At 40.9% G+C, this 15,213-nt stretch overlaps 1 protein-coding gene across 1 annotated transcript in view; it reads left to right on the top strand.

Annotated features, from left to right (window-relative positions):
- The window catches only part of PKN2 (protein kinase N2), a 142,098-nt gene that overhangs the window by 8,182 nt on the left and 118,703 nt on the right, over positions 1 to 15,213 (top strand). The window lies entirely within an intron of this gene.

The raw sequence follows: 15,213 nt of genomic DNA, 5'->3' as shown, positions 1-15,213 counted from the left end.
CTTGGTTAATTAGCATATCCCTCTATTATATATATAGATCAGCAATATATGAGATAAAAAGATCCTTATCCAATCTTCTTCGACATCTGATACTATGTTTTAATTTTTACAAATCAGAAGAGTGTAATATGCTCTATCATTGTGGTCTTGATTTGCATTTTCCTGATCACTGATGTAGAACATTTCTTTTTATGTTTACTGACCTTTTTGAATTCAGTTAAATTCCTATTCATGTCTCTTGCTGATATATCTGTTTTTCTCATTGATTTATAAGAGTTCTTTATATTCATGTTAATCTTTTGTGTATATTTTGACTGCCTTTTCTCAGTTTGTAACTTGTCTTCACTTTTTTTAAGGAGTTTTTGGGAGGGGCAGTTTTACTTATTTTTTTTTATTTTTAATACATTTCAGAGAGGAGAAGGAGAGAGAGAAAGAAACATTAATGATGAGAGAGAATTGTCGATTGGGCTGCCTTCTTCATGCCCCACACTGGGGATCAAGCCCACAACCCGGGCATGTGCTCTGACCAGGAATCAAACTGACCTTCTGGTTCAGAGGTTGAAGCTCAACCACTGAGCCATCCCGGTCAGGTGGGAGGGACAGTTTTAAATGTTTTACCTTTATGGCAAATACTCAGAATCATTTACATCATTGTGATCAGCAAGCCTGCACTTAACATCTATTCTAGATTTGGTATAGAAAGGGTAAAGTTACTGAGTTTATGATCTGCAGATTCAGTTATCCAAATAAACAACCATAGAAAGTTGTATAAAATATTGCATCACTTAACACATACTAGACACTCAATGTTAATTGACTCAAAGAATGAATTTAGAAGCAAAGAAATGGTTAAAATTCTATATGTAAATAGTTCATCAACTGCTCAAGATGGCCAGCAGGGGAGGGCAGTTGGGGGCGATCAAGCCTGCAGGGGAGGGCAGTTAGGGGTGACCAGGCCGGCAGAGGAGGGAAGTTGGGGGCAAACAGGCTGGCAGGGGAGCAGTTAGACATTAATCAGGCTGGCAGGGCAGTGGTTAGGGGGTGATCAGGCTGGCAGGCAGAAGTGGTTAGGGGCAATCAGGAAGGCAGGCAGGTGAGCAGTTGGGAGCCAGCAGTCCTGGATTGTCAGAGGGATCCCAGATTGGAGAGGGTGCAGGCTGGGCTGAGGGACAATCCCCTCACCCCCCGTGCACGAATTTCGTGCACCGGGCCTCTAGTAAAAGCATAATATGCTAATTAGACCAGACATACTTCTGGACGACCTTCCAGACGAAGCTGGGACTGCAAGGGAAGCCTGGGTCCTGGGTTCCTGTCAGTGGTCGGGGAAGCCCGGGTCCCAGGTGCCAGAGTCCCAAGTGCCAGAGGGAAGCTGGTGCCAGCAGCCGGGGGAAGGAAGGCCTACTCTTGCATGAATTTCATGCACTGGGCCTTTAGTTTTTACATAAATCATTAGTAGCTCATTTTTCTCTTATAGTACCAGTTTGTGTTTCTTCTATTTTTTGTTGCATCCCCTGAAGCCTTGGGATAGTAAGATCTTTGAGTTAACGTCTTGTTAAGTCCCTTCACATTCCCCAGTTGTGGCTCAAACCTTTTATATTTTCTTAAGTCATCTAACCAATTCCTCCTCCTTAGTTTTCAGCAAATCACTCACCTACTCACTGCCTCTACTGAATGTCACATGGGATTCATTGAGAGTTTCCTCAACTTTTCTTCTCTTTTTTATTCTCTTTAGTCTTGGCATTTTAACCATCTTTTTTTTTTAAATTCAAGTTTAAGGAAAAGTTGTTTGACCTTGCTAAGGCTATATTCTCCTGGACTGGATGGGACTTTCATTCTCCCTTAACTCTGCCTAGAGATAAGTTCACATCTCTCTCTTTATAATTATTATTATGTTTTTTCTTTAATATTGTTGTCCCCTCAGACCTCTTTTAATCATCCCACTCCTTTAAAGAAGTTCTTAGTTGTACTTATTTTCTATCATTTATTTCTCAACTTATTCAGATGTGACTTCTGTCCCATTATTCTGTTGAAATTATTCTTAAAAGCACCATTGACCACTTGCTCATTCTAGTCCTTGGAGGCAATTTATACTGCGTCAGGTTCCTGAAAGTTTCGCTTCATGAACTCTGCAAAATATTGGTTACTTTTCATTCATCATATCTATCTTTATTTGCTACTATTGCTTTTTTTTGATAATTCTTTTTTAATTTAAATGTTCTACCCTTTTAGCCTATTTTTCTCTAATTCTTCAGATTAACCACCAGAATTAATCACCTTGTTTTGTCTCAGGGTTGCAGGGAATATAAATCCAATTAAATTAGCTTAAACAACAATTGGATTTATTGGAAAGCTACAGGGACATTTCACTTAATCAAGGGTAGGGTATATAGTCAGGTCCCATGAAGACCAAGTAGGAAAATAGAGGCTTTCCTTCTCTGTAGGGCTACATGTTCTCATATCTCTTCTTCTTTAAGTATGTATACTTCTTTATATTTCCTCTGTATATTGATTGTCTTTTTATGTTGTCTCTAAGTTGCACTCTTAACTTCTGAATTACATTAATCTACAAGTCCAGTGCCCAGAGCTAACTGACTCACTTGTGCAGTGCCACAATTATAAATTACTAGAGGCCCGGTGCATGGATTCGTGTACCATTGGGATCCCTCAGTGTGGCCTGCGGGGATTGGGCTGAAACCGGCAGTCCAACGCTGCCTGCAGCTCCTGCATGCCGCTCCCACCTGCCTCCTGCTCATCCTGGCCCTGCTGCGCCTGCTGCGAGCTCGCACCCAATCAGTTCCTATCAGGAGAGGCTCGCGCCACCACAGCGGCACTCGACAGCCATGAGTCCTGCGTCTGGCACCCGTCGGTCAGCTGAGCGGTGCTCCCGCTATGGGAGCGCACTGACCACCAGGGGACAGCTCCTGCGTTGCCTCCTGGTGGTCAGTGCGTGTCATAGCAACTGGTTCAATCATCTGGTTGTTCGGTCGGTTAGGCTTTTATATATAGAGATTGAGTGAGAAAATCTGACACCATACAGAACATGTACCCCTTATCTAGTCAACTGTGACAATGGAGGAATGGAGTTCTCCATACCAACATGTGCTAATATGGCTGCAAGGACTCTCCTGTCAGCTAGTGATAGGGCCTGTTCTCTGAGAAGGGAGTATAGGTTAAGAAAGCACTTCCTCTGCTTAAACCATTTTAGTAACTTATTATTGATTGTAGAATAAAATATACATGACCTTCAATCATCTGGCCCTTATCAGTCTTTTCAGATTTTTCTCCTTATGCATCTTCCACTCTGTGATATTAAACTATTTGCAGTCCTTGGAACTAGTACACTGCTTCTTTATAGCTTGTATCTTTGCAAATGCTATTTCTAATTTTAGGATAATATTTATCATCTGCCTCAAAAGCTTTTGAGAAATTGGGCAATCCTTAAAATTCTGCTAAGAAAAGTGTATGCATTGAATATATGAATATATTCGTATCATATAATCAAGAAAAATTTTACTTAAGATACATTTTTGATAAGTTTAGTGATTGGTTATGTAGCACCTAACAACTTTACTAAAATATTTTGTTGTAATATTTTAACATTTAGTGATCATAGTATTGGGCCTAAATACATTCAGATTTATGAGGAAAAGGATGATCTCTTTTGTTTTTGTTATCTGTGATAATTTTATCCTCCTCTTTTGTGCATGAGTTATTAATGGTAGTATTCTCATCACTACCCTAGTATTACCTTGCTTTGCTCTTTATCACCTGAGAGCACAGCAAAGTTATACTACACCCTGCCTCTAAAATAAAGAGTTAGTCTTATCTTCTAAGGAAGTTAGAAATAACTATATACAATTAACAAATAATTGAATATATTTTTGGCCTTTGTTTTTCTAGTTGTTCAATATATGACTTGTTCAACCGCAGCTCTATTGCTAGTGCCTAAAACCAAACAAAGCATCAAAACACTACACTTCAGGTTTAATACTACTTTTTCTAGCCTTGTGAGTTCTTAAAAGAGCACCAATATATTCTATTCAGCTAGATCAGTGATGGCGAACCTATGACACGCGTGTCAGCACTGACACGCGTAGCCATTTCTGATGACACGCGGCCGCTGAGGCAGCCGCATGCCGAGGAAACATTTGCGAAATAATGTTTTTTCCTCAAAGTGACACACTACCCGAGTTATGCTCAGTTTTTTGGCGAACTTTGACACACCAAGCTCAAAAGGTTGCCCATCACTGAGCTAGATACTGTATAAGTAAAATGCTTAGCTCTTGGTCATGGTGTGGTAATGTAGTAAAACTTGATTCATTAAGGGGTTACTGTAACTTTTTCTCAGTAAATCTGATGTTTCTATCTCTGAAAAGCACTTTATTTCCTTTATTGGTGACTTTACTATCAGAAGTATTATTTAAATGTGGTGCTTTAAAAAATTTAATTGTAAAATACACAGTTACTGTGTTAATCATTTTTAAGTGTACAGTTCAGTGACATTAAGTACTAGTACATTCACTGTCATCACCACCCATCTCCAAAACTCTTTCCATCTTGTAAAGCTGACACTTTGTACCCATCTATGTCTATAAATATGTATATATAAAACCTAATATGCAAATAGACTGAACGGCTGAACAACTAAACAATTGAATAACCGGTCGCTATGACATGCGCTGACCACTAGGGGGCACATGGCAGGCGTTGGCTGTGGTGGGATGGTGGAGCAGGTGAGGGGGAGCGCCAGACCAAGGCGAGGTGCTGGTCGCTGTCATCGGTGCGAGCCTCTGGTGGTTACTGAAAATTCTTGGCTCCCACCCGGTGTTCATACCTTCTGCTGGTGCCGGCCCCGCTCACACCGGCTGCCGGCACCAGAGCCTCTGCTCGCACCTGCAGCTGTCGCCAGAGCTGCCACTCGTACCTGCTGCAGGCGCCTGGCACCGGTCCCGATCGCTCGGTGCCATCAGTGGGTATGAGCAGTGGCTGCCAGCCCCGATCGCCCCTGAGGGCTTCTCCACCTCCCCCTGCTCCTGAGGGGCGATCGGGGCTGGCAGCCACTGCTCACACCTGCTTATGGCGCTGGCCCTGCTGACACCTGCTGCTGGCGCCGGCCCCAGTCGCTCCGCACCTTCAGCGGGTGCAAGTGGGGCCAGCGCCATCAGTGCATGGGAGCAGTGGTGGCGGGAGTGGGGCTGCTGGCAGACGGGACTAGAAGCCACAGCGGGAGGGGGCAGGTGGGGGCGTTCAGGATGGGCCGAGACCTGCCCCTTTGCCCACCACAGCCTCGTGGCCCACAGTTCCTTTCAAGGTGCACGAATTTGTGCCCTAGGCCCCTAGTTTATTACTGTCTTTTACCCCTTTCCCTAGGTCATGACAAACACTTTTATACTTTCTGTCTGTGTTAATTTGACATAAGTGGAATCATACAGTATGTGGCCTTTTGTGACTAGCTTATTTCACTTAGCATATATCATCAAAGTTCATTCATGTTATAACGTGTCAGACTTTCCTTCCTTTTTAAGCCTGAATAATATTCCATTGTACAACATTTTGTTCATCTGCTCATCTGTTGATAGATGCTTGGGTGGCTCCTGTGATGTTTTTCTTTATCAGTGTAGCACTGTTGGAGGTTATTGTACCTAATTGTGATCGTTTGCTAGTCTGTAACTGTTATTCAATGCAGTACCAATAGCCACATATAACTTTTAAATTTTAAATTAAAATTTAATTTTTCCGTCACTCTAGCCACATTTTAAGTGCTCAGTAGTCACATATGCCTAGTGGCTGTCATGTTGAACAGCATTAATACATAGAATACTAGAGGCCCGGTGCACGAAATTTATGCACGGGAGTCCCCTCAGCCTAGCCTGCACCCTCTCCAATCCGGGACCCCTCGGGGGATGTCCGACATCGGGCCTAAACCAGCAGTCAGACATCCCTCTCACAATCCAGGACCACTGGTTTCTAACTGCTCACCTGCCTGCCTACCTGATCGCCCCTAACTGCCCCCCCCTGCTGGCCTGGTCACCCCCAACTTCTCCCCGCCCCCCGCCAGCCTGGTTGCCCCTTCCTGCCCCCCTCCCCCCCCCCCCCCCCCCCGGCCGGCCTGGTCACCTCCAACTGCCCCACCCTGCGGGCCTGGTTGCCCCATGCAGCCTGCTGCTCAGTCGTTTGGTTGCCTCTCACTAACCCCCCTGCCAGCCTAGTCCCCCCATGCAGCCTGTTCGGTCATCCGTTCAGTTGCAATGGTTGCTTAGGCTTATATATATATAGATTTGCATCATTGCAGAAAGTTCTATTAAATAGTGCTGGATAATAAATGCATAGGTCTACTTCTATACCTTGAATTTCGAGAAGACAGAAATGTCCCTTGTGAGCTAAAGAAACATTTTATTTACATTTCAATATAGAAATTTATTAGTTTTGTTTAGAAAGTAATTATGTCTGTTTAAATATGTTTTTGCAGTGAGTCAAGAGTATTTTGTTCAGGCTCTGACTAGAGAGTATTAACCCTTTGCACTCGCTTGCTTTTTTCTCGATTCCTTTATTCTAATGCTAACCGTGTCGAGTCACACTCGACATCCGAGTGCAAAAGGTTAAAATATGTTGTATTGGGTGAATTTTAAATAAACTGGCTTTCAAGTGAAGTAAATGATAATAATTTTCTTAGAAGTTTAAGATATTAAAAAATATATAAACCTTTGTATGTGTTTGCAGCAAAGATTTACAGAAACATAGTTTTAACTTTGAAGTCATATTTTGTATCCATCATTCTCTTACTTAGGGGCATATGTGTTCAGTTACATTCTTTTTTAGCAGTTGGAGTTTGATCTCAAGGTGTAGAAAACAGCAAATGATAATTAGTAGTAATTTAGCCAGTTTTTTCATGTTGAGATTTTTTTTTTAACATTTTTAAAAGGTTCATTGGGTGTTTTTTCTTAAACATGTTTTTTTTTATTGATTTCAAAGAGAGGAAGAGAGAGTGTGTGAGAGAGAGAAACATCAATGATGAGAGAGACACACAGATGGGCCACCTCCTGCTCATCCCCTGCATGCCCCCCCCTGGGGATCAAGCCTGCCACCCAGGAATGTGTCCTGACCAGGAATCAAAACGTGACCCCTACCCCCCGAGCCACACCACCTGTATATCATATTGAGATCTTAAAACAACTTATCCTGGGAATTCTATATTCTTTTTTTATTTTATTTTTTATTGAAATATAGTTGACATATAACATTGCATTAGTTTTAGATATACAACATAATTATTTGAAGTGTGTATATAATATTGTGAAATGATTACCACAATAAGTTTAGTTACCGTTATCACACCACACAGTTATAAATTTTTTTTGTTTTAATGAGAACTTTTGAAATCTTTTTTTTTACCCTCAACTGAGGATATGTTTATTGATTTATATATATATATATATATATATATATATATATAGAGAGAGAGAGAGAGAGAGAGAGAGAGAGAGAGAAGAGAGAAACATTGATGTGAGAGAGAAACATCTATTAGCTGCCTCCTGTTGTGTCCCAACTGGTATGTACCCTGACCTGGAATCGAACTTGCAGTGTTTTGGTGTATAGGATGATGCTCGAACCAACTGAGCCACCAAGCATTTTAACTACAACTGAGATTAGATGAAACCTTTTTTTTTTTCCTGACATCCTCAATTGTCAGCTTTAGGGAACTGGAGGGACAGGTTTAGAGAGAGAGAGAGAGTTTGTGTGTGGCATTTTTTTATTATTTTGGATTAATTGTTTGCTTTTGTGAATACCAGTTTGTTAACCTGTCTTTTAAAATTACTTTTTAAAAGATAACACAAGATATTTTTAATGCTTGAAAGAGTTTTGAACCAGTCGTGTATGTTTAGAAATTATTTTAACTTGCTGAATAACTGCTTGACCTTGAAAATTCATTCAAATCTAGCATTTTTGAACTAACTATAAAACCTGTTAATTCCTTGAGCATATAATTTGAAATACTGTAAGCTAAAAGAATAAAATTCCTCATTTCTAAGAATGATAGCTTATGCATTCCTTTTCAAAATTAAATAGAAAATTGATCTAATCTCATTAAAAATGTCTAATAAATTTTTCCATATCAAAACTTTGACTGTTATTGCACTCATTTAAAAACAATTCATTTTGAATAGTAAGGAATAACAAATTAGCCTATTTATTTTGATTTTGTGAAAAGAGAAAGGAGTGATAATAAGCAGCTCTGGAATGGGTATCTTTTTAGGCTTAATTATTGGAGTTGTGCTAAGAAAGGATAGCAGTTCAAATTCCAGCTCTTTGTAAAACAGAAACTTTTGTTTTCTGTCCCTCTTGGCTTACTGTTACAATTAATAAGCTGGTGTAATAATAAGAAGTGGCTAAAAGCTGAGGAAAGTAGATAATTTTTAAAATTTAGTATATGTGTAGATAGCATAAAAATACTTCAATAATCAAGAGAATAAGGTAGAATTAAATGAAATATTTTTCTCTCACTATAGATTTTCTATTACTCAACTAGTAGAAACAACAGATACCGAATTCAAGAAAAAATGACCAAACCTGAATTTCACAGTTCACTTTTTGAATACTAACATTTTATTGTTATCTGATGATACTTACAGCAAGTTTTGTTTTTTTTTTCATATCTAGGCAAGGATGTAATTTATTTTTTAAAATATATCTTTATTGATTTCAGAGAGGTAAGGAGAGGGAAAGAGAGATAGAAACATCAATGATGAGAGAGAATAATTGATTGGCTTCCTCCTGCACATCCCCTAATGGGGATCAAGTCCGCAACCCAGGCATGTGCCCTTGACCAGAATCAAACCTGGGACCCTTCAGTCCGCAGGCTGATGCTCTATCCACTGAGCCAAACCGGCTAGGCAATATTATACTTTAAAGCACTATTTTATCATTAATATTTTAATTACCAGTGTGGCTCAGTGGTTGAGTGTCAGTCTGTGAACCAGGAGGTTACTGGTTTGATTCCTGGTCAGGGCACATGCCTAGGTTGCGGGCTTGATCCCTAGTAGGGGGCATGCTGGAGGCAGCCGATGTATGATAGTTTTCTCTCATCAGTGTTTCTATCTCTCCCTTTCTCTCTCTCTTAAAAAAAACCCACACACACACAAAAACCTTTCCTTTATATAAAAAGAGCAGTTTACTTAGGGGCTTGCATTGTTGAAAGGATTCTGTATCAAAATGGAGCCGTATAATTCTAAGTATACTACCTACAGCTTTAGAAAAGTGATCAATGCCTGGCCACGGACCAGTGCCTGGTCGGTGTTGCTCAGTGGTTGAGCGTACACCTATGATCTAGGAGGTCACAGTTCAATTCCCAGTAGGGCATCATGCCCAGATTGCAGGCTCGATCCCCCAGTGTGGGCATGCAGGAGGCAGCCAATAGATGATTCTCATCATTGATGTTTCTGTCTCTCTCTCCCACTTTCTCTCTGAAATCAATAAAAATATATTACAAAGAAAACTGATCAAAATTAATCCTTACATTACTTAAAAAATTTTTAGCCCTGGCTGGGTAGTTCAGTTGGTTAGAACATCATCCCAATACTCCAAGGTTACGGTTCCATCCCTGGTCAAGGCACATACAAGAAGCAACCAATGAATGCATAAATAAGTGGAACAAAAATTCGATGTTTCTCTCTCTCTCAAAATCAATCAATAAAAATATTAGTAAAATTATTTTTAGTTGTCCATAGAGTATAGAGGAGAGGTCACAACATGCCTTCAAGGGTCTAGGCCAGTAACATAACATAAATTAGTGAAGGAGGTGAGTGTAATGGACATACATTGTGGGATTGGCATTGATGGGTAAGCAGATATAAAAGCATCTGGTGGCACCCACTTCTCAGCAGTAGTCATTTGTTTCCACGTGCATTTTATTGGGAGAAATGTTCTAAATTTTAAAATATGTGTTCTAATTTTTAACAGATTATTAATAAAATAAAACATGTTTGTAGGACCATCTCTGCCACTACAGTAATTTGTCTTTATGAAATTAAATATTGAAGTGCCTACCATATTCAGTTATTATGTTAAAAACTATAGTATATACAAAAAAAACTGGACATGGCAATTACCCTTTATTTTATTTATTTATTTTTTTTTGGTTAATATATTTTATTGATTTTTTACAGAGAGGAAGAGAGAGGGATAGAGAGTTAGAAACATCGATCAGCTGCCTCTTGCACAACCCCTACTGGGGACATGCCCACAACCAAGGTACATGCCCTTGACCGGAATCGAACCTGGGACCTTTTAGTCCGCAGGCCGACGCTCTATCCACTGAGCCAAACCGGTTTCGGCGGCAATTACCCTTTAGAAGATCTTTGTTCGGTAATGCATCCTGAGATGATAGAAATGTTATTATATATGTTTTGGTAATTATAATAATAAAAGTGTAATATGCTAATTAGACTGAACAGCTGAACGACCTTCCGGACGTCATTCCAGACATCCTTCCGGACGAAGCCATGGGCAGCGGTGGCTGAGGCAGAGGCAGTTAGGGGCAATCAGGCAGGCAGGCCAGTGGTTAGAGGTGATCAGGTAGGCAGGCGAGTGGTTAGGGACAATGAAGCAGGCAGGCAGAGTGGTTAGGGGTTATCAGAAAGGCGAGCAGTTAGGAGCAAGTGGTCCCGGATTGTGAGAGGGATGTCTGACTGCCGGTTTAGGCCCAATCCCACAGGCAGTTGGACATCCCCTGAGGGGTCTGGGATTGCGAGAGGGTGCAGGCCGGGCTGAGGGGACTCAATGCATGAATTTCATGCACTGGGCCTCTAGTCCAATATGATAGCCACTAGCCACATGTGAATTGGGGGCGGGGGGAGTACTAGTATAACAGAGGGACTGATTTTTTAAGTTAAATTTAAATGTATATAGCCACATGTGGTTAGTGACTACTGAATTGACATTGGTACTCTAGAAACTAAATTCAGTTGCTAAGACAATCATGAGAAGTTACCAGCAAAGCTTGGAACTATATTTCAGAACTGCTTGAGGTCACACACAGTTTCTAAGTGAATTGTACAGGCAGTTGCTACATAGGACTTCAAAGGAGGAGAGTGATCACTTCAAGATAAGCTTTAGAGAGCAGATGAAATTTAAACTGGCTTAAAGGATAGGTAGAATTTTAAGAGGAAAAGGTTCTAGGGGAGTGGGATGATGGGAACTAAATGCATGCAGGCAGGAAAAATTAATGAAAACTTCCTATGTTTCATTCAGGAAGTTTTACCACTTTAAAGTTTCCTAGTCAGTTATTGTGTGTGTGTTTTTCTGTTATGATGAAAGATAATTTAACTCAAAGAGCTATAGGGGAAAGCAAATGAAAGCTCTCAAGTGTATAGTTATTCATGAGGTATTCTAGTTTCAGTTGAAACTTTTTCTCTTTAGTAGTTACTGGATCTTTTCTTTGGGGGATTATATGTAATTCGCAGCATGGTGTTTGAAATATTTTGTATTTTCTTTATTTATATGCCAGTTTAAAGGAATGACTTCTTTATTAGTTTAGTCAGGGAAATTTTTGGCTAATGACTGATACCTTGTGTAAAAAATGTTTTATGAATTAAAATATACTAACATCCCTGTCAAAATGTTTCTTTATGTGATAAGAGCATTTTCTTCATTACCTTATATAAAAATAGCAATGTCTCTCACCCTGCCTTCCAGCACCCTATTCTCCCCTCTGCCTCCTGGTTAACTTCCGTAGATTAAATGAAATAAAAATGAAAAATTCATTATTTTATGTGGCTTATACTTCATGGACACTCAGTAAATATTCTTGCCTAACTTCCCCATACACGATGAACAACGAAATTCTTGTCTATTAAAATTTATAGAGAGATACTTTTAAAGTGGTGATTGTTTTAATTTATATTAATAATGTTACTTACATTGTATATTACAAAAATGTCTAAAGTATGCAAATAGTTTTATAATTTATTTTTTTAATATACTTTTATTGATTTCAGATAGGAAGGGAGAGGGAGAGAGAAATAAAAACATCAATGATGAGAGAGAATCACTGATTGGCTGCCTCCTGCACGCCCCCTACTGGGGATCGAGCCCGCAACCCAGGCATGTGCCCTTGACCCGAATCGAACCCAGGACTCTTCAGTCTGCAGGCCAGTACTTTATTCACTGAGACAAACCGGCTAGGCAATATTATACTTTAAAGCACTATTTTATCATTAATATTTTAATTACCAGTTATTGAACACTTGTTATATGACAGGAATCTGCTGAACACCTCAGTCTTTTTTATTTTACTAATCCTCACAATAGCCCTAAGATATATTGGTTTATTTTCTTTATTTACATGTAAAAAGAAGAGTGAGAAGTAAAGAAGGCATAGAGAACTAAAATTACTTGCTCGTGTTACATAGCAAGTTAGCCCAGCTGGATTTTGAAACTAGGTCTTTCTAAATCCAACCCAATGCTCATTTCACTGTATATTTTATATTTTAATATATTAAACAATTATAGGGGTTTATTGTTGAACTTTTGTAATAAACATTTTTCCCATCACTGAATGTGATTTGATTTACTATTGAATTCTGGGAACAGCATAATGTAATAACAAGCTGAGGTTATTAGTTATAGATCCATAAAATATTAATTGAGATGGGTATGTATCAATTTAGTCTAATCTCATTTTACAGATGAAAAAATGAGGTCCAGAGAGGTTAAGTGATTTGTCTAAGTAAGGGGACTGGAAGCCTGATATTCTAACTCTAGTAGGGTATGATTTTTCATGAACAACCTTGAAATTTTTTTATATATATGTTTATTGATTTCAGAGAGGAAGGGAGAAGAAGAGAAAGATAGAAACATCAATTGTGAGAGAGAATCATCGATCAGCTGCCTCTTGCACACCCCCACTGTGGATCGAGCCCACAACCTAAGCACATGACCTTACCGGGAATTGAACCATGACCTCCTGGTTCATAGGTTGGCGCTCAATCACTGAGCCACGCCAGCTGGGCCAGCCTTGAATTTAATAAAAGGAAAAATATAATCATGTGTATAGTAAGAAAATAAAGGACTTAAGGTTTTTTCTTTAAAAAAAAGCCACCTTTATTGAAATATAATTGACATACAATAAACTGCACATACTTAAAATATACAGTTTAAGTTTTGACATACCTCTACACCTATGAAACCATCACTGCAGTCAACATAGTGAACGTCTCTTACCCCCAAATTTTTTGTGTGCTTCTTTGTAATCTCACCCTCTTGCTATTACCCTCTTATCCCCAATTCTCAGGAAACTGATTCCTGCTTTCTGTAACTATAGATTCATTTGTATTTTTTGCAGTCTTACATGGAAATAATCTTACTGTATATACTTTTTTTTTTTTGCACTAGTGGCCCGGTGCACGAAATTTGTGCACATTAAAAGGGAATTAATTAGAGGAAATATTTTAATATTGCTATTTGCCCTTTATAATAGAAGTGTCAGAGATGAATGAAAATTAGTAAAATGTATATGAAAACCTTCCTCCTGTCAGAGTCTGGGGTGCACTGCGGGACCCAGAGTCAAGTCCCCACACACCCGCGCAAGCCTCGAAATCACGTGAGACCCAGGCCCGGCTGGCCCCACCCCCGTCAAGCCCCACAGGGTAGGGGGCACAGCCTCAAGTCCCCCGTCAAGCCCCACCGGCTGGGGGGGGTGCAGCCTCAGGTCCCCCGGTGCAGCCTCAGGTCCCCCAGCCTGGTGCTGGGGTGGGGGCGTGGCCTCAGGTCCCCTGGCCCGGCCTCAGGTCCCCGGGTGGGGGGGCGTGGCCTCAGATCCCCCTGCGTGGCCTCAGGTCCCGCGGCCCCGGTGTGAGGGCATGACAACCATTTGCATATTAGCTCTTTATTATATAGCACTAGAGGCCCGGTGCATGAAATTCATGCACAGGGCGGATGTCCCTCAGCCTGGTCTGTAGCCTCTCCAATCCAGGACCCCTCGGGTAGGGTCCCTAGGCCTGGCTGGCGATCAGGGTCTATCGGGGCTTTCCTTCCCCTGGCTTCCGGCAGCAGGCCCTGCCCCTGCCACAGCCACTGCTTGCCATCTGTGTGGTGCTGCTCCCCCTCCCCCACCACCGGTCACCTCCCTCTGCAGGCGACAGGCGTAGGGTGCTATCGCTTGGCTGGCCTGGGCCTCCCTCTGCGGGGCAATCGCTGGCCGGCCCCACATACCCACCACAGTGTTGCTGGCCAGGTAGTCTGGGCCTCCCTCTTTGGGGCGATTGATCATGGGGCTCCACAATCAATCACCTAGCAGAGGGAGGCCCCGCCCACCCACCGCAGCGCCGCCTGAGTGGGTAGCCTGGGCCTCCCTCTTTGGGGTGATTGCGGAACACCCCCCCCCCCCACCCCATCGCTCCCTCTGTGGGGCAATTGATCTCGGATCCCCCCCATTGATCGCCCTGCTGAGGGTGGCCTGGGCCTCCCTCTGTGGGCTCATCATGGGGCGATGGCGGGCCCCCCAACCAATGGCATCGCACCCGCGTTGGCTGGCCTGGCGCCAGTGCGTGTCATGGCATGGTTGTCAGGAAGGTCATCCAGATGGTCATTCTGCTGTTCGGTCGATTGGTCAATTTGCATATTATACTTTTATTATTATAGATTATTATAGATAGCTTCTTTTACTCTACCTAGTGGTTTTGAGATTCCATCATGCTGTTGGACAGATCAATAGTTTGCTCCTTATTATTGTTGAGTAATATTCCATCGTATGGATAAACCACAGTTTGTTTATCCATCTGCCTGTTTGTGGATATTTGAGTTTTTGCCAGTTTTTTATGTATTACAAATAAAGCTTCCATGAATATTCATGTTGAAAGGTTTGGGTTTTTCAAAGTTTGGATTTCTTTTTTAATGAATTTATGCTTCCATTATTCTTAGATAAATTCCTAGGAGAGAAATAGTTTATTTTGGCATGAAAAGTATCTCATTATTTTATTTGCATCTCCCTCATTATAACACAGTTGGTATATTTTCATTTGTTTATTGTACCATTCTGAATTATTTTTCTATTAATTACTTGATTGTATTTTTCTAACCAAAATATTGAGGGAAAACAACTCCAATATTTCACATTTTTTTATCCCAGAGTTCTCTAGACAATGGCAAAAGTAATCCATGTACAATTCATATTTGAATTACTAAGATACTTGGGTCTGTAATTGTTCTTTTTCTTTT

The sequence above is a fragment of the Cnephaeus nilssonii genome, assembly GCF_951640355.1.
Source record: "Cnephaeus nilssonii genome assembly, chromosome: 7".
Taxonomy (NCBI): domain Eukaryota; kingdom Metazoa; phylum Chordata; class Mammalia; order Chiroptera; family Vespertilionidae; genus Cnephaeus; species Cnephaeus nilssonii.
Note: the sequence above shows the minus strand (reverse complement) of the source record. Positions and strands in the feature narration are given on the sequence as shown.